General features: G+C 43.4%; 1 long non-coding RNA gene and 1 pseudogene across 1 annotated transcript; both read right to left on the bottom strand.

The window, feature by feature from the left end:
• Positions 1–14,651: 14,651 nt before the first annotated feature.
• LOC122733527 lies at positions 14,652–16,726 on the bottom strand (annotated as a pseudogene).
• A 1,317-nt stretch (positions 16,727–18,043) lies between these two features.
• Positions 18,044–22,194, bottom strand: LOC122734144. Its single transcript, XR_006353998.1, has 3 exons — positions 20,982–22,194; positions 19,980–20,120; positions 18,044–19,558 (listed from the first exon to the last, which is right to left on the bottom strand). It is a non-coding gene; the product is annotated as an uncharacterized LOC122734144 (long non-coding RNA).
• Positions 22,195–23,700: the final 1,506 nt, after the last annotated feature.

Here is a 23,700-nt window from a genome sequence, read left to right on the forward strand (position 1 = left end):
TGATGAAGTGTTCCTTCTGTTTGCTAAGGCCAACCCTTATGCAGGTGCCCTTGATTCTAGCTCCTCCAGTCTATTCCAACAGATTGCTCCCTCTGTCATACCTACTCTCCCTAATCCTCTGTCTCTGTTTACTGGCTGCTTCTTTGTGGCCTACAAACTCATCCATGTCTTCCTCTTCTGCAAAACCCCTTCTACAGATCCAATCATTCCTGCTAGCTATTGTCCTAGGGCTTCCTGCCTTTCTCAGCTAAACTCTTTGAGAAAGCCATCTGCAGAATTGGCCTGGAGGTGAGGTTGTGGAGAAGCCTGGTCTGTTGGAGTGGAAGGAGTGTAGGAAATCCTTCCCTGAAAGGTAGTGACTTAAGGACACCTCATCCAAGGAAGGGAGTGAGGGTAAATTCCAGAGCTCTTAAGTCTTACCATAGTTACACAATTTCCTCTAGTTCAGGAAGATCATGGTGCTGACTCTAAGGGAATCGACTCTAGGAATTGGAATTCCTGTGACACCAGAGAGAAGAGAAACTTTTAGAATGACTCCTTTTGAATAGTTAAAGAGACTCATAGTTTGAAGAGGTCATCTAAGCGAACCCATTTCTGGACAAGAATTCCCTCCAACATTTCTAACAAGTTAGAATCTAGCTAGGATTGGCTGTCTGGATTTTGAGAATGAAGGCAGAACACCTACCTCCTGAGTATCTACTTCAACAACGCCTGAAGTCAACTGAAAAATCAGCCAGGGAATAGAAAACGCAGGCATAGAAAGAAATCTCCCAGTTCAGCCAAGACTGTATCCTGCAAAAGCAAAGAATCAAGAGGACTTTTTCCATTGTAAAAAACCCAAAACCTTAGGGTGGAGAACTTGTTAGTGCGAGAGGACTGAGGTGTAGTAGGGACCCACAGCCATCATAGCAGGACACCCCTGACCTAGGGGGTCTGAGTTTCCTGGCAACCACCTCTTGAGACACCAGAGAGGGCCCTTGAGCATTCAGCCCTAAACCTTAAAGATTCAGACACTTAATCCCAGGATGTGGAAGTCAGTGTAAGAATCCAAGGGACTGAGGGCAAGACACAGCAGCCAGCCCACCCAGAAGCTTATGAGAGGACATAGCCTCGCCTTAGCACAAAATCTCAGTTCGGAAACTATACTTGGAGAGATGACATCAACCAGTATTAAATCTAGAGATGCTAATGTATAACAAATAACAAATGTAAACAGAGATTCAAAGGAAAGTTTGGATTTTCCACAAGGCTATGAGAAAGCCGTCTGCACTGTCATGGGGTGCAGAGCATCCCAGAAATTCTCTGGGGGAGGAATCTTTTCCTTGAAAAACTAAACCAGAGGACAGATAACACCTAGAGAGATAAACTGAACCAAATTGGATCGAGCTAGCTTGGGATTCCTACCCTTCATTCTGGTCTCCCTTACCCTGGGGAGATAAGTTTGGGTGTGGCTGCGGCTTTGCGTTCTGAAGAGGGATCCGTAGCCACCCCTCACCCAATTCCTCTAGTCACTACCAGTGGGGGATGGTCCTCCACTCCTCACCCAATTCCCCCAGCTACCACCAGTGGGGGATGGTCCTTCCTCACTAAAGGAACTTTCCACAGTCAAATGATGACCCCTCCCCCCATCAGTCCTCTATAAAAGTACCTTCCATTCTCCAGTTCGAGGAGATGGGTACCTCTGAGCCATGTGCTTTGTGCCTATCTCCCCATGAGAAGTCTAAGAATTTCTGTCATGGTTTCCCTCCCCCTCCCCCTTCCCTTCCCTTGCTCCTAAATAAACTACTACCTTATTCTAACTACTTTTGTATGCAAGAGGGTGTAATTCTTTAAAGAGGAATTCCTAAGGACCCCAACCCCTGACCCAAACCCGTACCCCATTTCCCCCATTACATGCACTCAATGTCTCCCTAATCCTTTCTGCCACTTCAAAACCCTCTGCCATCTGGCTTCTGACTTAATCATTCAATTGAAACTGCTCTTTCTAAAGTTACCAATGTTCTCTGGACTGTTTTATTTTTGCTGAAGCTGTTGTTTTAATTAGTATTTTTGTTGATTCCCTAGGATTTTTTATGTCATAAATAAATAGGGATGGTTTTATCTCTTCTTTAAAAGGAGTCTAGTAAAGAAAAATAAATAAAAATTTTTAAAAGGAGTCTAGTAGGGTACTTCCTTTCTCATTTTTTGGAGAATACTTTTTGTAATAAGCTTTCCTTCATTCCCTTCCTAGCTTTACTTCTGGCTTTGAGTATTTTGACGCTGTGCTCCCTTGGAGCACTTCCGCCCCCCTCCTTTTGAGTCCCCTTTCTTGTCAGTCTTGTCCAGTGTGAGTGGAAGTTCCCTGTAAGCAGGCTGTCTTTCTTTTTGCTTGAATTCGTATCCTCATTGCTCACATAGTAAGCACTTGATAAATGTTTGTTTCTTTGTTTGTGTTAGTAGTAATGGCTCTTTAACAATTTGATAGAATTTTCCTGTCAGAATCCTCCTACCAGGACCACAAGTTTGTTTTTTCTTTGCAAGGTAAAGGAAACTATGAAGTAGTAGTTCCTTTAGAGCTAGTTCTTTTCTGAGCTTGAATATTTAAAGCTCTCTCTTTGGTCTTGTTAGTTTGGGCATTTTGCATTTTTGAAGGTGTCATTTTATAGGGTTTAGATGGGGGGTGGGTAAGAGTCTCTTATTGGGTGAGGGGCTGGTGGTCTTCCCGCGTTGCGCTGTGGTAGGAAGAATCCCTCGTGAGAGATCTGGTGGTGGGTGTCAACTTTGTCCAGATGGGTCTAAGCAGTCTGCTGATGGGCGGTTCCAGGTGGTCTTCTCCTGGATTACCTCATCCAGATGCTTAGGAGGACTGGAATGTGGGGTGATGGTCCTGGAGTATGCTCAGTTCAATCTGTGCCGCTTATCTCCGTTAGGTGAGTGTGTGTGTCCTTGATTGTGTCCAAGGAGAGGCCTACTTGATTTCAAGGGAAAACCCCTGAGGTTTCAAGGAAAAAGTTCCTTGAACCCCCCAGAGAATTGTTGGGGTGACGGGCCCCATAATCCTCCCATGACAAAGGCATTCCTCTCATTCGTCTTCTCGGTTTTGTGTTATATATAGCTGTGCATAGTAAGCTCTCATTTTACAATTGTTGTTCTGGTTTTGTTGTGATTTCACCTTGTTTGTTTGCTACTTTGTGGAGTTGATTTTTGGTCCTCTTATTTTTAACCAGATTGGCTAAAGGTTTATTAATTTATTAGTCTTTTCAAAGAACCAGCTTTTAGTTATATTTATCATTTTTCTAGTTTTTTGGATTCTAGCTAATCTATTTCCCTTCTCATTTTTAACATTTCCTCTTTTGTGATTATCTTAGGTTTGCTTATTTGTTGACTTTACATTAAAAAACCCTGCATAGTTGGTTCATTTACCCCCTCCTTTTCTATTTTGTTAATGTATGGTGGCAGCCTGTGAATAGATAGAAGGGGATAGATATGCAAATTTTTGTACAGGTATAATCAGCAAGACTTCACATCTGGTTGATTATGGGGGAAGAGAGGATGACTCCAAAGTTGTGAACCTGGGTGACTAGAAGAAAAGCAATGCCCTCGATATAAATAGGGGTGTTTGGAAGAGGAATGGATTTATGTGGGAAAATATAGTAAGTTCTGTTTTGTTTCGTGAGGGGTGAGTTATGTTTTAAACATGTTAAATCTGAAATGTCAATGGCAGATAGGGGTAGTGATGCACAAGTGATTGATGATTTGGGGCTGGATATGTAGATGGAGATCTAAGATATTCAGATATCTGCTTATCTGAATAGAGATGATAATTTGAGCCCCCAAAAGGAGGCTGAGTAGTCTGACAGAGAGGAGGAGAACCAAGAGAGGGCAGTGTCATAAAAGACCCAGGGAGAAGAGAGAATTTAGGAGGGATCCACTTATGGTCTCAAATACTGTAGAGTGATCCAGAGGTTGGGAATGAACTAGTAGACTCAGTAATTAAGAGATTATTGTTCAGGGGCAACCAGGTGGCACAGTGGATAGAGCACCGGCCCTGGACTCAGGAGGACCTGAGTTCAAATCCGGCCTCAGACACTTGATACTTCCTAGCTGTATGACCCTGGGCAAGTCACTTAACCCCAATTGCCTTACCAAAAATAAATTAATTAATTAATTAATTAAAAAATAAATAAATAAATAAATAAAGAGATTATTGGTTCTGTCATGGGGAGAATGGGGTAGGGGGTTTGGGAAGGGGATAGGGGTTTGGGGTCCTTAGGAATTCCTCTTTAAAGAATTACACCCGGGGGCAACTAGGTGGCACAGTGGATAAAGTAACTCAGAGTTATAAAGTTATAAAGATAACTCAGGAGTACCTGAGTTCAAATTCAGCCTCAGACACTTGACAGTTACTAGCTGTGTGACCCTGGGCAAGTCACTTAACACCCCCCCCCCCCCCCCCGCCCCGTGCCCTGCCAAAAAAAAAAGAATTACACCCTCTTGCACACAAAAGCAATTAGAATATGATGGTAGTTTATTTAGAGGAAGGGAAGGGAAGGGAAACCACGGACTTCTCAAGGGGAGAAGGCGTGGCACAGAGCGTGGCTCTGAGATACCAATCTCCCCGAGCAGGAAATTGGCAGATACTTTTATAGAGGACTGATGGGGGTGACCATCTGACTGTGGAAAGTTCCTTTAGTGAGGGAGGACCATCCCCCACTGGTGGTGGCTGGAGGGATTGGGTGAGGGGTGGCTGCAGATCTCCCAAGCCATCTCCTCAGGACACAAAGGAAGCAGCCACACCTAATCTTATCACCCCAGGGTTGAGGGAGACTAGAATGAAAGGTAGGGGTCGGGGAGCTAGCTCAGTCCCATCTGGTTCCACTTATCTCTCTAGGCAAGTCTGTCCTCTGGTTTAGTTTCTCAAGGAGAAGCTTCTTTGTGCCCCAGAGAACTCCTGGGGTACTCTGGGCCCATAACAGTTCAAAGAGAGAGACCATATACACTAAAAGATTTATAACATCACTTTTTATAGTAGCAAAGAACTGAATACAATGTAGATATTCGTGAATTGAGGAATAGCTAAATCAGTTGTGGTATATGAATGTAATAGGATGTTACTGCACTGTAAGAAATGATAAATATGAAGAATACAGAGAAGGATGGGAAGTCTTATATAAACAGATGCAAAGTGAGATAAGCCAAACCAGGAATATAATATATAAAATGACTACAACAATTTAAATGGAGATAACAAGAAGAAAAAAACCTGAAACAGGACACAATGATCAAGCTGAGGAGATAAAATCTTCCTTCCCCCTTCTTTGCAGAGGTGGGATATGGAACATTGTATGTGCTACCAGACTCAGTTCTTGTGTTGGTTGGTTTTGCTTAACTACTTTTTCCTTTATTCTTTTAAAAAGTTCTTTCTTATAAGAGATGGTTCTCCTGGAAGGAGGGGAGCGGAATTTATTTGGAAATGAGTGTTCTAACATCATCAACTTATTAATAATTGTTCATAGGTAATCTTTAGATAGAGCAGTTCAGTTGAAGCTAGTAGTAAGCCTTCCTTCATTCCCTTCCTAGCTTTACTTGATGCTGTGTTGCCTTGGGGCATTCCCACCTCCCCCCTTTTGAGTCCCCTTTCTTATCAATCTTCCCTAATGTGAGTGAAAGCTTCCAGAGAGCAGACTATCTTTCTTTTTGCTTGTATTTGTATTAGTAATAATGGCTCTTTAACAATTTGATAGAATTCTCTTGTCAGAATCCTCCCCTCGGGACCACAAGGTGTTTTTTTTTTTTCTTTGCAAGGTAAAGAAAAATTGAAGTCAGAAGCTAGGCTTCAAGGATTGAGAAGTAAGAAGGAAATGATGTTAAAGAAAATGATATGGTGGGGAAATGGGGTACAGTTTGGAGTTCTTGAGAATTCCTCTTTAAAGAATTACACCCTCTTGCACACAAAACGTAGTTAGAATAAGGTGGTAGTTTATTGAGGAACAAGGGAAGGGAAGGGTGGGGGGAGGGAAACCATGAAAGAAACCCTTGGACTTTTCATGGGGAGATTTGGCATAAAGCACATGGCTCAGAGGTACCAAATCTCCTCGAACAGGAGACTGGGAGGTACTTTTATAGAGGACTGATGGGGGTGGCCCATCTGCCCGTGAAAAGTTCCTTTAGTGAGAGAGGACCGTCCCCCACTGGTGGTAGCTGGGGGAATTGGGTGAGGAGTGGAGGACCATCCCCCACTGGTAAAGGACTTGGGTGAGGGGTGGCTACAGATCCCTCTTCAGAACACAAAGGCCGAAGCCACACCCAAATTTATCTCCCCAGGGTAAGGGAGACCAGAATGAAGGGTAGAAATCCCTAGCTAGCTCAGTCCGATTTGGTTCAGTTTATCTCTCTAGGCGTTATCTGTCCTCTGGTTTAGTTTCTCAAGGAGAAGTTTCCTTGATGTGCCCCAGAGAACTTCTGGGGTGCTCTGCGCCCCATGACAAAAACAACATTGAAAGACTTCAGAACTGTGATAAATCTGATGTCCATTTGTTACTTTGGAGGATTAATGGTGAGATATGATGCCTCTTGTCTCTCAAGAGAGGTGGTAGACTATAGGTACAGAGAGAAGCGTGGATTTTTCCGACATTTCCAGGTTTTTTTTTTTTTTGTTGTTGTTCGACTGTATTATTTGTTAAAAGAGAGTTGTAGGGGGTGGCTAGGTGGCACAGTGGATAAAGCACCGGCTCTGAATTCAGGAGTACCTGAGTTCAAATCCAGCCTCAGACACTTGACACTTACTAGCTGTGTGACCCTGGGCAAGTCACTTAACCCCCATTGCCCCACAAAAAAAAAACAAAAAAAAAAGAGAGTTGTATTAGAAAGTGACAGTGATGTGAAAAAAGAGAAGATTGTCAATAGAACATTAAAAATGTGATTTGGAAGAGAGGAAGGGAAAACAATGAGTAGAATTTCCTTTTTTTCTTCATTTGTTGTTAATTTACTTTTTTCATTCTTGATATGAGTAATTGTTTTTTCTCTTTCTTTAAAAAAAATCAAATTATCTCATGGTTTAACTATTTTGGATTCCTTGCTCCCCCCACCCTCTCTTCCCATCCCCATGGGAAGTAGTAACATTTAACTGGGATTAAATGGAGTGATAATAAAGTGGAGTGATATCAGTTCTCTCTCAAGCAGTTCTGAACTATTCTCCTGGCAGAGTATTTCTCATTTTTTTTTTTTCCGGGGCAATGAGGGTCAAGTGACTTGCCCAGGGTCACATGGCCAGTAAGTGTCATGTGTCTGAAGCCAGATTTGAACTCCGGTCCTCCTGAATCCAGGGCCAGTGCTTTATCCAGTGCTCCACCTAGCTGCCCCCTTCTACTGACTTTTAAAAATAGATTTTGATTTATTTTGTTAAGTATTTCCAAATTACATATAAACAGTTTTCAACATTTAATTTTTAAAATTTTGAGTTCAGATTTTTTTCCCTTTCTCTCTTCCCCCACCACTTGAGAAGGCAAGCAATATGATATTGATTATGAATGTGAAGTGTTGCAAAATATACTTTTGTATTAGCCATATTTCAAAAGAAAACACAAAAACAAGAAAGAGAAAGTAAAAAAGTATGCTCCAATTTGCGCTTAGAATTCATTGGTTCTTTCTCTGGAGGTAGATAGCATTTTTCATCATGGGTCCCACTGACTTTTTTTTGTTTGTTTGTTTGTTTTTTGTTTTTTAGTGAGGCAATTGGGGTCAAGTGACTTGCCCAGGGTCACACAACTAGTAAGTGTTAAGTGTCTGAGGCCGGATTTGAACTCAGGTACTCCTGACTCCAGGGCCGGTGCTTTATCCACTGAGCCACCTAGCTGCCCTGTCCCCCCCCCACTGACTTTTAAAATTTTTATTTATTCATTTTGCAATGGAGGGAAATGGGGTAGGGGTTGGGGTTCTTAGGAATTCCTCTTTAAAGAATTACACCCTCTTGCACACAAAAGTAGTTAGAATAAGGTAGTAGTTTATTTAGGAGCAAGGGAAGGGAAGGGTGGGGGGAGGGAAACCATGAAAGAAATCCTTGGACCTTTTTTCATGGGGAGATTGGCATAAAGCACATGCCTCAGAGGTACCAAATCTCCTCAAACAGGAGACTGGAAGGTACTTTTATAGAGGACTGATAGGGGTGGACCATCTGCCCGTGAAAAGTTCCTCTAGTGAGAGAGGACCATCCCCCAATGGTGGTAGCTGGGGGAATTGGGTAAGGAGTAGAGGACCATCCCCCACTGGTAGTGACTAGAGGAATTGGGTGAGGGGTGTTCTCTTCAGAACACAAAGGCCATAGCCACACCCAAATTTATCTCCCCAGGGTAAGGGAGACCAGAATGAAGGGTAGGAATCCCAAACTAGCTGGATCCAATTTGGTTCAGTTTATCTCTCTAGGTGTTATCTGTCCTCTGGTTTAGTTTCTCAAGGAGAAGTTTCCTTGATGTGCCCCAGAGAACTTCTGGGGTGCTCTGCCCCCCATGACAATTTTTTTGTGAGACAATGAGTGTTAAGTGACTTGCCCAGGGTCACACAGCTAGTAAGTGTCAAGTGTCTGAGGTTGGATTTGAACTCGGGTCCTCCTGAATACAGGTCAGTGCTTTATCCACTGCACCACCTAGCTGCACCTCCACTGACTTTTTAAAAAAAATGTAACTTCTTTTCTTTTTCTTTTTTTCAGTTAACAAGAAATGTCTCTCCTGTTTCCCTCCTCCTGCCATTTAAATAAAAGAAAATGAAAATCCTCGTAATAAATATGCACATTTCTTTTTTTTTGTTTTGTTTTGTTTTAGTGAGGCAATTGGGACCAAGTGACTTGCCCAGGGTCACACAGCTAGTAAGTGTTAAGTGTCTGAGGCCGAATTTGAACTCAGGTACTCCTGACTCCAGGGCTGGTGCTCTATCCACTGCGCCATCTAGCTGCCCCTAAATAGGCACATTTCAAGCAAAACCAGTTCCCACATTAGCCATGTCTTAAAACCATATGTATGTCATATTTTGTACACCAAGTCCATGACCTTTCTGTCATGGCTTCAACATTGATCCTCTGGAGGCAAAATTGGTCATTGTTCTCTAAGTTCTTGAGTCTTACAAAATTGTTTGCCTTGAAAGATCATAAAAAAGGGAAAAGGACCCACATGTACAAAAATATTTATACCATCTCTCTTTGTGGTGGCAAAGAATTGGAAATTGAGGGGATACCCATGAATTGGGGAATGGCTGAACAAGTTGTGGTATATGAATGTAATGGAATATTATTGTGCTATAAGAAATGATAAGTAGACCGATTTCAGAAAAACCTGGAAAGACTTAAGTGAACTGATGCTGAGTGAAGTGAGCAGAACCAGGAGAATGTTGTACACAGTAACAGCAACATTGTGTGATGATCAACTGTGATATACTGGGCTCTTCTCAGCAGTGAAATGATCCCAAGATAATTCCAAAGAATTCATGATGGAAAATGCTCTCCACATCCAGAAAAAAGAACTGTGGGATCTGAATGCAGATTGAACCATACTATTTTCACTTTTTGTTTTTTTTTCTTTCTTGAGATTTCTCCTTTTTGTTCTGATTCTTCTTTCACAACATGACTAATGTGGAAATATATTTAACATGATTGTACATATATAACCTATATCAGATCGCTTTCTGTCTTAGGCGGAGGGAGAGAAGGGAGGGAGGGAGAACAATTTGGAACTCAAAATATTATAAAAACAAATGTTGAAAACATCTTTATATGTAACTGGTAAAAAATAAAATACAATTAAGATTGAACAAAATGTTTGTCTTTATAGCATTGGTCTTTATTGTAGAAATTGTACTCCTGGTTCTGCATACTTCACTTTACATCAGTTCATACATGTCTTTGTAAGTTTCTCTGAAATTGCCCCTTTAGTTTTCTATTACATTCACATACCATAATATGTTCTGTTATTCAGGTCAGGTCTTACCATGTTACTTCCTCTGTTCAATAAATTCCATTCGCTCCTTATTATTTCCAGAATCAAATGTAAACTCCTCCATAAGCTGGCTCTCTCTTCCCTTGCCAATCTTCTTACACTTTATCTCCTCCAGTGACACTGGTCCCCTGGTTATTCCTTGAATAAGACACTCCCATCACCTAACTCCATCCTTTTTCACTGGATGTCCCCTATGCCTGGGATTCTTTCCATCCTTACCTCAGCCTCCTGGCTTCCTTCAAATCTCATCTAAGATCCCACCTTCTACAATAGTCTTTTCAGATCCCCTTTAATACTAGGGCCTTCCCTTTGAGATTACCTCCAATACCTGTCTGTATCTTGTTTGTGCATTGTTGGCATGTTATCTCCCCCATCTTTCTTTGCATCCCCAGTGCTTAGCACAGTGTCTGACACATAGTAGGTACTTAATAATGCTTGTTGACTTGACTTGATGTATAGTCCTTTAGTTTCTCATTCTTTGCCAATACAAATAGAACCATTATACATATTTTTGTACATATGAGTCTATTTGGTCTTTTTGGGGGTATAGGGCAAGTAGTGTTATCACTGGTTCAAAGGTTATGTGTAAACAATGTAGTCACTTTTCATCCCCTATTCATTCTTTCAGGGCATGGACCATCATGAGGACTGCTAGTTGGTTGGTTTGGTAGTAAAGGAGGTTGTTCAGAGTCTAGCTGCACCACAATTGTGAGTCCTGCAGGTCCAGGGTGCCAAGTGAGCTGTCAAAGTTGTCCAGGCCCACACGGGGTGTGGGGTGTGGTGTCACACTTCAAACATTTTCCTCTAGCTTAAGAGACTGCCTTCTGAGGAGAGGAGATTAGGATAGAGTACTGAACAAGACAGTGTGGTGTTGCCCCATCCTTGGCCTAGCCCCCTAGGGTTTTAAATGTAGTTTCTCCAGAGCCTTGAGTAACATCTACCTTCAAGGGTTGGATCAAGGATGAGGAGACAGCAAATGAAACTCAATCTCTCCCTCTTTATTGGCCCCTTCCCGGCTGCCTGCAAATATTTTCATATCTGTCTTATCCTTTAAAAAACCCTCACTTGATCCACTCATCCCTATTAATTATCATTCCATATCTCTCCTCTCCTTTGTGGTTAAACTATTTGAGAAAGCTATCTACAATTGGTGTTTCCACTTCCTCTTTCTTCAATGTTTTCTAAACAATCTGACATCCACAGATTCAGCTGAACAGTTTCAGCTGAAGCTGTTCTTTCCAAAGTTATCAATGATCTCTTGATTACTGGATCATATGTCCTTTCTCAATCCTCATCCTTCTTGACCTCTCTGCAGTCTTTGACACTATGGATTTCCCATTTCTTTTTTACATTTAATTTTTATCAACAAACAATTATTTAATTTATCCCCCTCCCACTTCTCTCCCCCATCCCCAATTGAACAACACAACAAAAAAGAAAGAATGAAAAAGAAAGGTCTCATAACAAATATGCAAAGTTAAGCAAAGCAAATTCCTGCATTAGCCATGTCCAAAAATGCCTTTCTCATTCTGCATCTTGAGCCTGTCTCCTCTGTCAGGAAGTGGGGAGCTTGATTCATCATGGATTCATCATGGTTTGTCATTATACTGCTCATCACTCTCTTTTCTTGGATCTTCTTTTCTCTCTAGGTTTTGGGGACACTGTTCTTTCCTGCTTCTTCTACTTGTCTGACATCTTTTTCGGGTGTCCTTGCTCGATCTTCATCTGGGCCATGTCCATTAACTAGGCCCTCTTCCCTTTTTGCTCTATAGAGCTCTGTCTCACTTGGTGATCTTATCCGCTCACATATCTTCAATTATTGTTTCCTAAGCAAAAGATTCTCAGTTCTATACAGGGTGTCCCAAAAGTCTTAGTGAAGTTTTAAGCAGTTGGAGCTTAGCACCTAGATTTTGGGTATATTCTAGGTAATAATAATATGTCATAACATATATATATAGTACTTTAAAGTTTACACTTTAAAGTTTACAAAGTACTTTGCTTTACAAATATCATCTGATTTGATTTTTCAACAACTCTAGGATGTGGGTGCTGTTATTCTCATTCCCATTTTACAAATGAGGAAACTTTAGGCAGACAGGGATTAAGTGATTTGCCCAGAGTCACACAGGCAATAAGTGTCTGAAGCAAGATTTGAACTCAAATCTTCCTGACTTCAGGTCCAGTGCTCTATTCACAGTACCACCTAGCTATATATCCAGCCCTAACCTCTTTTCTGAGCTCTAATCTTGTTTCATTAATTGCCTTTTGGACATTTAGCATTGGATATCCTGCTGGCATCTTTTTTTTTGTTTGTTTTTTTGGTGAGGCAATTGGGGTTAAGTGACTTGCCCAGGGTCACACAGCTAGTAAGTGTTAAGTGTCTAAGGCCGGATTTGAACTCAGGTACTCCTGACTCCAGGGCCGGTGCTCTATCCACTGCGCCACCTAGCTGCCCCATCCTGCAGGCATCTTAAACTCAGTATGTCCAAAAGCAGTACTCTTTATCTTTCCCCTAAATTCTCATTTCCCATAGTTTTCCTTTTATTTTTAAGGGCCCCATCATCCTTTTAGTCACCCAGGGTTTGTAAGCTCAGTGTCATTTTCTCTCTCTCTCTTTTTTTTTTTTAAATTAGTGAGGCAATTGGGGTTAAGTGACTTGCCCAGGGTCACACAGCTAGTAAGTGTTAAGTGTCTGAGGCCAGATTTGAACTCAGGTCTTCTTGAATCCAGGGCTGGTGCTCTATCCACTGCGCCATCTAGCTGCCCTTCAGTGTCATTTTCAAGCCCTCACTAGCACTCACTCCAAATATCCAATCTGTGGTGAGGTTCTGTAGATTCTACCTTCACACCTGTCACAAACATTCCCTTCTCTCTTCTGATACTGTCCCACACCTGGACCATTACAGAAGCCTGATGGTTTATCTCCTTGCCACAAGTCTCTCCCCACTCCAGTCCTTCATCCACTCAGCACTACTCAAACTCCGACTCTCTGTTACCTTGATTATTCTGTTTGGCATTTAAATCTTTGTTCTTTCCAGTCTTTTATACTTTACTCATCTCCCCACACTCTACAATTCAGCAACACCATCCTTTTGCTGCTCTTCTCCATCTTCTGAGTGCACTTTTCCCGTTGGTTCTTCATGCCTGCAATGCCCCCCCGTCTCCTTGCTTCTGCCTCCTGGTTTTCTTGGCTTCCTTCAAGATTCCGCTCAAATCCTACCTTCTGCAGGAGGTTCTTCCCTTTCCTCCCTTCCTGCTAGTGCCTTCCCTTCAAGATTATCTTCCATTTACTGTCTGCATGTCTGTACACATATGTGTATATACACCCATATGGATATGTATGTTTATACAAACATTGTTATTTATATGCTGTCTCTTCCATTAGACTGTAAGATCCTTGAGGACAGTGATCATGTTGTCATGGGGGAAATAGGTGGTGGGGGCCCTTAGCTATTCCTCTTTATTTTTTTATATTTTTATATATTTTTTCAGCTGTGCAAATTGGTTTTCTTATTGGAGGCTCAGGTGGCACATGACATTTCCCCAAAAGTTTGGGGTGGGGGAGGGAGAAAACCCCCCAAATAAACTGGGGTGTGGGGGAAGGGAGACCTGGCTCCAGTGGACAAAGGATGTACTCCCTTCCTTCTACCCTTGGGGGTGGGGGTGGGGGGGTGGGTTGAACCAAATTAAAAAGTTGTTTTATTTATAGCTGCTCTTTATGTGGTGGCAAGGAATTGGAAGTTGAGGGGGTGCCCATCCATTGGGGAATGGCTGGACAAGTTGTGGTATATGAATACAATGGAATACTATTGTGCTGTAAGAAATGATGAGCAGTAGGAGTTCAGAGAAACCTGGAGGGTCTTACGTGAGCTGATGATGAGTGAGATGAGCAGAACCAGAAGAACATTGTACACAGTATCATCAACATTGAGTGTTGATCTACTGTGAGGGACTATATTCTTCTCACCAATGCAATGGTACAGAAGAGTTCCAGGGAACTTGTGATGGAAGAGGATCTCCAAATCCAAGGAAAAAATAAAAAGAACTGTGGAGTATAGATGCTGAATGAACCATACTATTTCTTTTGTTTTTGGTGATGTTTTTGTATTTTGAGGTTTTTCATCATTGCTCTGATTTTTTCTCTTATAACATGACTAATGCAGAAATATGTTTAATGTTATTATGTGTGTGTGTGTGTATATAAAACCTATATCAGATTACCTGCTGTCTAGGGGAGGGAGGAGGGAGGGGAGGGAGGGAGAAAAATCTGAAATTGTAAAGCTTGTATAAACAAAAGTTGAGAACTATCTTTACATGTAATGGAAAAAAATAAAATACTTTATTAATTAAAAAAAAAAAGTTGTTTTACAGGGGCAGCTAGGTGGCGCAGTGGATAGAGCACTGGCCCTGGAGTCAGGAGTACCTGAATTCAAATCCGGCCTCAGACACTTAACACTTACTAGCTGTGTGACCCTGGGCAAGTCACTTAACCCCAATTGCCTCACTAAAAAACAAAACAAAACAAAAAGTTGCTCTACCCTCCTGGGTACTGGAAAGGAGGGAACAGGGTGAAGGCTGATGTTTCAATGTCATGGATTTTCTGGAGGGGGGCAGGGAGACAGGGAAGGAGCAGTTGGAAAAAGTCAGCAGATACCAGATAACTACTCTAGTTGGCCCCCCGAGTTGGAATCACTCCAGTAAGGTGGTAGGGGAGTCCCCACTGGTTATAGGAGTTGAGGTATCCACAAGCTGGTGTTGTGGCTCCAAGCGGGGCTGGGAAGGTGTGTCCGTAGGAGGTGGCATGGGCTTGACTGCCTCTGCTGGGCTCTCCTGATGGGTAGGGGCACCTGCTGGGGGTGGGCCCAGGGGTACTGGCTCTTTATCAGCCTCAGGGGCTGCAGTCTGCTGGGGACCAGGAGGCTGCTGACTCTTATGTTGAAAGTAAGGCCGATTTCGTGAGTGCTGGGGTTCAGGCCTCGAGCCATCTGTGGGACCCTGGCTGGGTTTGGTCACTCCATCTCCACCTTCTGTGGTGGGCTGCTGTGAAGGCCGAGGCCTGAAAGGCCTTCGATATCTGAGTCAGAATCTGGGTGGAGGTGCCCGTTCATCTCCCTGCTGCTAGTCACCTTCTAAGGGGGCTGGGTCTTTGGGTTCTGCTCCATCTGTACTCTCCATAGGCTGCTGCTGGTTGGAGGGCCGAGGGTCCCTGACAAAACATTGTCGCTAAAAGAAGGGGGGGTGGGTGGCGCCGGCGAGGTCGCTGACTGGGGTCCTCAGCCCGTTCCCCTTCACTACCTGGCTCTGCTACCCCTGTAGGGGCCTCTGCCACCAGGGGAGGGGGGGTGCAGCAGGGCGTGGCTGGGGAATAAATCTACAAAAACGGCGTCGGTTGGGAGTATAGTGACTGCCCTTCAGTGGTACCTGCACTGGACCAGTCACATTAGCAGCTTCTGCACCCTGGGATGGAAAACATCAGAACTCTTTCCCAACTCCAACTCCCCCCTAGGTATTCCTCTTTAAAGAATTACACCTCTTTCACACAATCCAGTTAGAATAAAATGGCCTTCTATTTGGCTGCTAGAGAAGGTGATCAAGGGGGAAGACTTCCCTCTTGGGAAGGAGATGGCTTAGAGACAGAACATTTCTCTGAGATGCCTTTCTCCTTGACCGGGGGGAAGGCCAAAGCCTTTATAGAGCACAGATGGTGGGGGGAAGGATGGGGTGACCACCTGACTATGGAAAGCTCCCCTTGGGGGTGGGGAAAGTTTTCTGAGAGTCAGGGGGAATTTTCTTTTGGAATGACAGTTCAGCCCTCTGGAGTTCTCTGTCTCCTAGCTCAGGTAGTAGCCATGCCCAACTAACTTTCGTGCTGTAGAATGCAATCTACCCTGACTTCTTAGGTGTATCCCTCCTGGTATCTAGTTGGCCAGTTTAAACTTTAATAGTTCCCCCCCCCCCCGTGTCAATGTTGTTGCCTTTCTTTGTACTTCTGACATTTTGTCTGGTATATGAATATAATAAGCACTTAAATGTTTTTTTGTAGGAAGCATTTCTCAACAAACAGGAAAAGCTACAAACCCTAGGGATTTGATGGCCAGCCGGTGCCTTTCTAAGTAGGTTCAGGGTTTTGAGAGGGTTTAAAAATTTTTTTATACTGTTATATTAATTTATTCATTCATTCATGCATTCATCCACCCATTTATTTCCTATTTAATTTATGTTTGTATTTAATATATTTATTTATATTCTTTTTTTTTTCACTTCTAGTCTATTAAAAATGTTTTCCCATGTGGAGTATCTGCAAGCTCTTTGGGATTCTTTGGGGCTGCATCCATCCTTTCTTTGGGAGTGTAGATGCCCTTTTCCTTACTCTAGAGAGAATCTTTGCCTCATCTAATCAAATCCCCCCCAACCCCCATCCCTTATGTCCCTTACCAGCTGTGTTGCATTTAAGACACTTCACGAAGACAAACTCGATAAAAAGTTTTAATCAGAATGGTAGAAACCAATCACAGGTTATTATGCCCACTCTGGGTATTCCCAAGCCACAAGCTTCTCCCTCCCAGACACATAATTAGTCCCACTGAGAGTAGGCAGAGCATTCCCTCTGGGCTTTTCCCTTACAAAGCCACCCTGGGCAATGAGCTTTGCCTGGCCTCGTTTCAGTGCAAAAGTAGCAGCAGGTGGCGAGGCAGTAGAGAACCTTTCACAGGTGGCTCCAAGGCATCCTGGTTCTGCTCCCCTTCTTTCTTCTTGTGTAACATCGCCATTCACCCTGCCTGAGCAATGCCTTGTAGCTTGTTCCTCTCCCTTGCTTCAAGTCCTTCTATTTCATTTTGTTTCATTTCTGTCCTTTTAATACTGTGAGAGTCTGAGAGTTTCCCTTCTAAAAGGGACATAAGCCATCTGACTGTCACAGCCCTAGCAAAAGGCATCTGGTGTGGGGAAGCACATGTGACCTGCAATAGTAGGGAGCCATTTTGGTCATCTCTCTCCTTGCACTGCAAGAACTCTCTGGGAGGGGCTGCAGTGGCATACAAACATTAGAGGGGAGATCCCCAGGATTATGGACTGTGAGAGTTGGCATTGACATCCATGTGGTCCAACCTACACACCCAGGGAATTGTCCCAGTAATGCACCATGACTGGTTACCCTGATGGACAGGAGCTGGATTTTAGTTAGCATTAACCTTTCTCGGGCACTGCTCCTTATCTCTGCTCAGAACTATTCTGTTTCTAGAAAATGGGAAACTTTTGAACTAAGAGGCAAATTATCAATTCCTATAAACATAGTCATCTTTTTTGCTTGGGGAAAAAGAGATGTAGTCACTCTTCCCTTTTTGCTGGCTGATGGGAACTGAGCAGAGGGAAGAGCACGGAGCCTGGCAGCAGGGGAAATGGAGGCATATCCCCATGTACTGGGAGCAGAGTTCTCCCTCCCCTCCCCACTTGCAGGACCCTCAGAAGGCATGGGAAGCCCCCTTAGCCCCCAGATAACCCTCCTTAGCTGTCCCCAAACTCTTCACTTCCTTGAGGAACTGGAAGGCACATCTTATGTCATAGGGCACAGACACCACCTCTCCTTGTCCCTCAGCTCCAGTGAACAGCAACAATGGGATTTATTGAAGGCTTTATTTCCTTTGCATCTAATTTGAGAGTGGAAAAGGATATGTCACCTCCCCAACCATGTACCAAGTCACCTAGAAGTAACTGCTTCCCCACTCCTCCCCATTTCCCAGTGTCAACTATGGTGACTGGGCATCCTTTCCTCACAGTTGATGAGAAAGAAAAGAGGGGACTGACAGCTGTGGCCTTTATAGTAGTAGAAGGAGAGGCTGAGGATTACAGCTGGCTTTCCTTTTCCTCCAGGTAGGGGGAAGGGCATGGAAGCTTTCCTTATCATCTTGGATGTTGCCTGTTTGTCCTTAGTTCTAGAAGAGGACCATGACATCGGGAGGTGATGTCATAACTTGCAATGAATTGGATTGAAGTGAGGGAGGGCTGTGCAAGGTCACCAGCATCCCTCTCTCCTCCAGAGCCATCTGGGTCCAGTGGTGAGATATAGATCAGGCAGGATAACTGGAGATGGCTCCAGATGTTTAAGGCAGTTGGGGTTAAGTGACTTGCCCAGGGTCACACAGCTAGTAATGGTCTGAGGTGAGATTTGAACTCAGGTTCTCCTGACTTCAGGGCCAGTGCTTCATCTACACATCACCTAGGTACATACAGGCACATCCAAGATACTTCCTGGGTCCAAGTATAAGGTCAAATGTGAAGATATACAGGGTAGAACTCTTTTTTGTCCTTATCCACTGGGGCTGGGGCACCCTGATGATAGAGTCACCATTCTCAGTTTTGGTGGCTCAGATTCTAAAACTGGTAACATTCTAATCTTTGAGGATATGAAGACTTTATTTTTACATTCTGTGAGTAAATTGCAACCTTCTAGCATTAGATTATTCTCAGTTCAATATTATTTGCTTTTTCCATTGTGTTGCTATGTTTTCAGAGAGAGAATTTTATCTCTGAGGACTGCTTTCACTGAATGCCCCCCCCCAGTTTTGCTAAGTTGTCCCCTGATTGTCAGCCTCTTTATCATATGGCTGAAGGCTGCGCAGAATGCTTGGAGCACTGTGGAATCGTGCCTAGTCCATGCAGTTCCTGGGCTGCCTTCCTTAAGCCCTACAGGAAGGGGTTCAGCCTGGAAAAGCTCAGACTACTTCCCTTCCCATTGAGGTGTGTGGTGCTGGCCTGCTTCTTCATTTAAATTAGAGGTGCAATAGAGCTCAGTTATTAAAAAATAGTGAAAACCTGTGGCCACACTCCTAGCCCACATGTGGAATTTCTTCCCTCAGTCTAGATAAGTCCTTTCATTCATAAGACACAATCAATATATAGTAGCCACATTTTACAAAACAATGGCACAAATTAAATAAGGAAAAAGGTTTCAGAGCTTCTAGATGGGATGCTTCACCCCTAATCACATTTAGACTGCCTCCTCCCGCTTTCCCTCCCAGGCATTCTCTCTGGGGTGCTGGAGGGGTCACCCCTCCAAAGGTCAGGGGAAAGAGCAACGGGAGGAATTGCACATGCAGGCCCACCCTCCTGATGTTTGCTTCCTGGGCTCAGCTCATACATGTCCCCTCAGGGTTCAAGGAGTGAGTAGTCCCAAAAGGCTGGAGAGTGTCTTTTTCGAATGCTTTTGGCTTGAGCCCCAACTCCAGTGTATTCTCCCCAATTTCAATCCAGTTAACATCAATTTGCTGTTATAAAGGTCTATTCAGTAAGATACAGCTAGAACAGAAACATATTCCTCCCCCGCAAAGCCCAGGGGCATATATTCCCTTGGATCACTTGGCCCCTGAGGAGAGTGGGGTCACATTTAAAGTTCTTGCTACAATGCATTTGCCTGCCAAGTTAAATTCAGAGTATTGGCTATGGCCAATGGACAGAATTGCTTTCTTGCTTGTAGGACCTGGCGTCTTGGCAGCTGAGCTGGATCCCTTTTCTTCCTTGGGGCTGTGCTCCCAAGCCTCTGGTAGTTCTTCTGACTCTTCAAGGGCACAAGGTCCATTCCATCCGCAATGTACATTCACCTAAGGCAAGAAAGAAACAACAACAGGGCCATGGTGGGATAAGTAAGCTGTTGGTACTAGTGCTCTCTCCCTACCTCTGGTGCTTTTGCCCTACGTGGAGACTGAGTAGTCCTTGCCTTCAACACAGCCTTTGCTCCTTTGCTCCCTTGTGTTCTGCTTTGCTTTCTTCCCTCTACTTTACTTCTTTGCCTCCTTTTTATCCCCATCTTCCTTCTTTCTCCATTTTTCACTTTCTTGAATTGTACATTTTTATTGGTGTCATGTGTCTTTATGATTTGAAAAGAGAGGCTAGATTCTAGGCTCCTCTTTTCCAAGTCTCTCTGCTGAGACTCTGCCGTATTTCCCCTGGATTTCTCAAGCTCTCCCTCCCCTCCTCCTCCTCAGCTTTCATGGCTCATCTGCCTGCCAGTTGTCAACTTACTTCTCCAAAAAAGGGTCCAGTTGAAAAAAATACTTCCCACTGGACAGCGAGCATCTTGTTTGAAGTCTCTGGATCTTCTGAACTCAGGAGGTAGTCACGAAGGCTGTAACGGTTCATCTCTCAGGATTGCTGTTTGATGACCTGTGGCCCAGGAAATAGAGAAAAAACCCAAAGAGATTTGCCTCAGGCTGACTGGGCAAGCCCATGCTCTTGTGGCTGTCACAGATGCTGATGGGAAGGTAAGAGAGAGAATCCCACCCTCCAATCCTGCCCTCGTCCTCCAGTGATGAGTCTGAGGGAGAGCTAGCAGAAGGGGCCTCAGGGCTCTCTTTTTGACTCTTCTCCTCCCCAACTATGTATCTGTTTCCTTCATTAGCAGCCGCTCCTCTCCCCACTTTCTTTCTCTGTCTCTCTGTTGCCTCCAATTCTATCTCATTGTCTCCTTTGAAAAGTCTCACTGTGTCTCTTCCCTCTCTTGCTGTCTCTGTCCCTTTTACTTTTATACACTTTTTTCTGACTCCATGTGCCTCCATCCTTCAATAGTTTTGTCTCCTTTACCAGGTGTCTTTTCTTATTTTTTTTTTGGTGGGGCAATGAGGGTTAAGTGACTTGCCCAGGGTCACACAGCTAGTAAGTATCAAGTGTCAGAGGCCAGATTTGAACTTGGGTCCTCCTGAATCCAGGGCTGGTGTTTTATCTACTGTGCCACCCAGTTGCCCCCTCTCTTACTGTTTTTTTTTTAAGGATGCTTGGGTTTCTCCCTTGGATTTCCCAAAGTCAGAGAGGAAGGGATTTCCCTACCCATTACCACAGCTGCAATGACTTACTCTCTTGGAAATGTCCATTATCTTGGAGGAAGAATATCCTTCTGGGTAACTAGTACCTGATTCTAAGCCACTGGACTTTGGTTCCTATCTTGGCAGGTTCATCTGCCCCTCTGTCCGTGACTCCACCCATCCCATGATCCCTCAGTCCCTCTGTCTAGACCTTCTTAATCATTACCTGTATTCTTCCATCCGTAGATCCACAGAATCCATCAGTCTGGTCCATCTGCTGTGTGGCTCCATTTGGGTCACTCCTGGCCCTCCATCTTTCTTCCCCTCCCAGAGCCTTCTATTCTTCCCACTCTCATTCTCCCCTTCCCTTCCATCTGTCCTTTCAGCCCATGTACCTCCTTCCTGGTATCCACACCTAACTCCCATTTGTCCCTCTAAATAATCCATCAGTCCCTATCTAAGGCTCTCCATTAATCCTTCTATTCCTATATCACTGACCACTTTGAGTGTAACTTTTTCTAAGCCTGTAATTCTGACTTGGTACATTGTCTTTCTAAGCATCTAAACCTCACTTTGTAGATTTGTCCTTTCACTTGCTCTCAGTGTCAGGATCTAATTCTCAAAATCTCCTTTATTGACTTTTGCTGGCTCTCTGTGGTTTTTGACCTTTCCTGATAGAACTTCTTTCACATATACTCACCGTGCTGGTTCCCTCCAGCCAGGAATCTCTCACTTTCTTTCCAGGCATCCCTCACTTTATTGATGACTAAGCATCCATTCTCTCCTTTTGCCAGTTTCTCCATTCATTTGTGTCTTACTATCTAGTTTTCTCTTCCATTTGTCCCTCGCCCTTTTTTCTTCTTTGCTTAGGTATAAATACTCATTCAGCTCTGCCTTGCCAATTCTCATAGCTCATGGCCAGCCATTCATTTTCTACTATCTAGATTGAATTATTCCATCCCCTCTCATATTCTGGGTCTGTACATTCAACCTTTCGCTAGTGTCTGTGAATCATCCACCCTCACCCTCTCCCTTTCTGTCACTTTCTGGGTATACCCATTTACCTATCACTCAGAGGTTAGCTTTCTTTCTTTTTTTTTTGTTTTGGTGAGGCAATTGGGGTTAAGTGACTTGCCCTGGGTCACACAGCTAGTAAGTGTTAAGTGTTTGAGGCCGGATTTGAACTCAGGTCTTCCTGAATCCAGGGCCGGTACTCTATACACTGCACCACCTAGCTGCCCCCTGCACTGGATTTTTCTTTCTTTTTTTTTTTAGGCTTTTGCTTTCACGTATACCTCAAAGTGCAGCTACCTCTAGCTAGGAATCTTTCATTTGGTATAACTTTCTTTCCATACATCTTTCACTCTCTTGGTTTTACCTACCAACTATTTTTTTGTTTTCCCATTCTCTATTTTTTTCTGTTTTTCTTTTCTTTTCTTTCTTTCTTTTCTTTTTTTTTTTTTTTTGCTGTGCAATGAAGGTTATTAAGTGACTTGCCCAGGGCCACACAGCTAGTAAGTGTCAAGTGTCTGAGGCTGGATTTGAACTCCGTTCCTCCTGAATCCAGGGCCGGTGTTTTATCCACTGTGCCACCTAGCTGTCCCCATTCTCAATTTCTTAATGTGAATTCTTTTTTTTCATAATTTTCTTGCATAGCTCTCATTTTCCTTAATTTTTCCTCTATCACTCTGATTTAATTTTTTTGCTTTTTTTTTTGTGTTTGTTTTTGTTTTTTTGGCGAGGCAATGAAGGTTAAGTGACTTTCCCGGGGTCACACAGCTAGTAAGTGTCAAGTGTCTGAGCCCATATTTGAACTCAGGTCCTCCTGACTCCAGGGCTGATGCTTTATCCACTGTGCCACCTAGCTGCCTTTTTTTTTTTTTTTTTTGCTTTTTTAAAAAAACTCTTTCTTTATGTCTTCTAGGAATTCTGGTTGAGCTGGTGTCTAATTTGAATTTTTTCTTTGAGGTTTTACTTGTAGATATTTTCAAGTCATTGTCTTCTTCTGAATTTGTGTCTTCAGTTTCCCTGTTACCAAAGAAGCCTCTTATGGTCAGATTTTTTTATTTGTTCATTTTTCCAGCTTCTTCATTTTGGACTTTATGTTAGAGTAGGGCTCAGCTCACCTCTGTGAGGCAACACCTGGACTGAGTTTCTATTTTTTAGGTCCTGCTGCTGCTTTTTCAGCTTGATCTGGGGGCATGTATATTTTTGGTGCTTCCAAGTTGTGGTGATCTGGAGAGTGGTCTTGTTACTGCCCTCCCAATCAACTGTTCTTTACTTCTGGCCAGCCTCCACCCCATTGTTTGCATATGTCTCTTTCTGTCTTCCAAAGCTTCCGTGGGCCAGAAAAAGGTCTCACTGTTATTTTCTCTTGTATTTTTTGCTCAGAATTCAGTTTTTTTGTTGTTTTTTTTTGGTGAGGCAATTGGGGTTAAGTGACTTGCCTAGGGTCACACAGCTAGTAATTGTTAAGTGTCTGAGGCCGGATTTGAACTCAGGTTCTCCTGAATCCAGGGCCGGTACTCTATCCACTGCACCACCTAGCTGCCCCCTAGAATTCAGTTTGTCATGTTTTCTGTGATGACTGTAGAAGCAGTTTTGGGGGAGCTTTGGCAGTTGTGACTGCCTCACTCTACCATCTGGACTCTGCCTTCCATTTTTTACTTTCAAGATCCCTTTTCCCATTCATTCCTTGCTGCTTAGGTGTATCCATTTATCCTTCTGTGCCTCTGCAGGTTTCTTCAACCATCAGTCTATCAGTGTTTTGGTCTTGCTATGTTCATCCATCTCTTCTGGTCTAAATCAATATATTCATTCACTTCTTCATCCATCTGTCACTGTCTAGGTCTTGCCATCCATTCGTGTTTCCTTCCTTCAGTCGGTCTAAAGATCCATTTGTTCATGGCTATGTCTAAACCATTCATTCATTTCAGCCTTGCCAG

This window comes from Dromiciops gliroides, chromosome X, assembly GCF_019393635.1.
Source record: "Dromiciops gliroides isolate mDroGli1 chromosome X, mDroGli1.pri, whole genome shotgun sequence".
Lineage (NCBI taxonomy): Eukaryota > Metazoa > Chordata > Mammalia > Microbiotheria > Microbiotheriidae > Dromiciops > Dromiciops gliroides.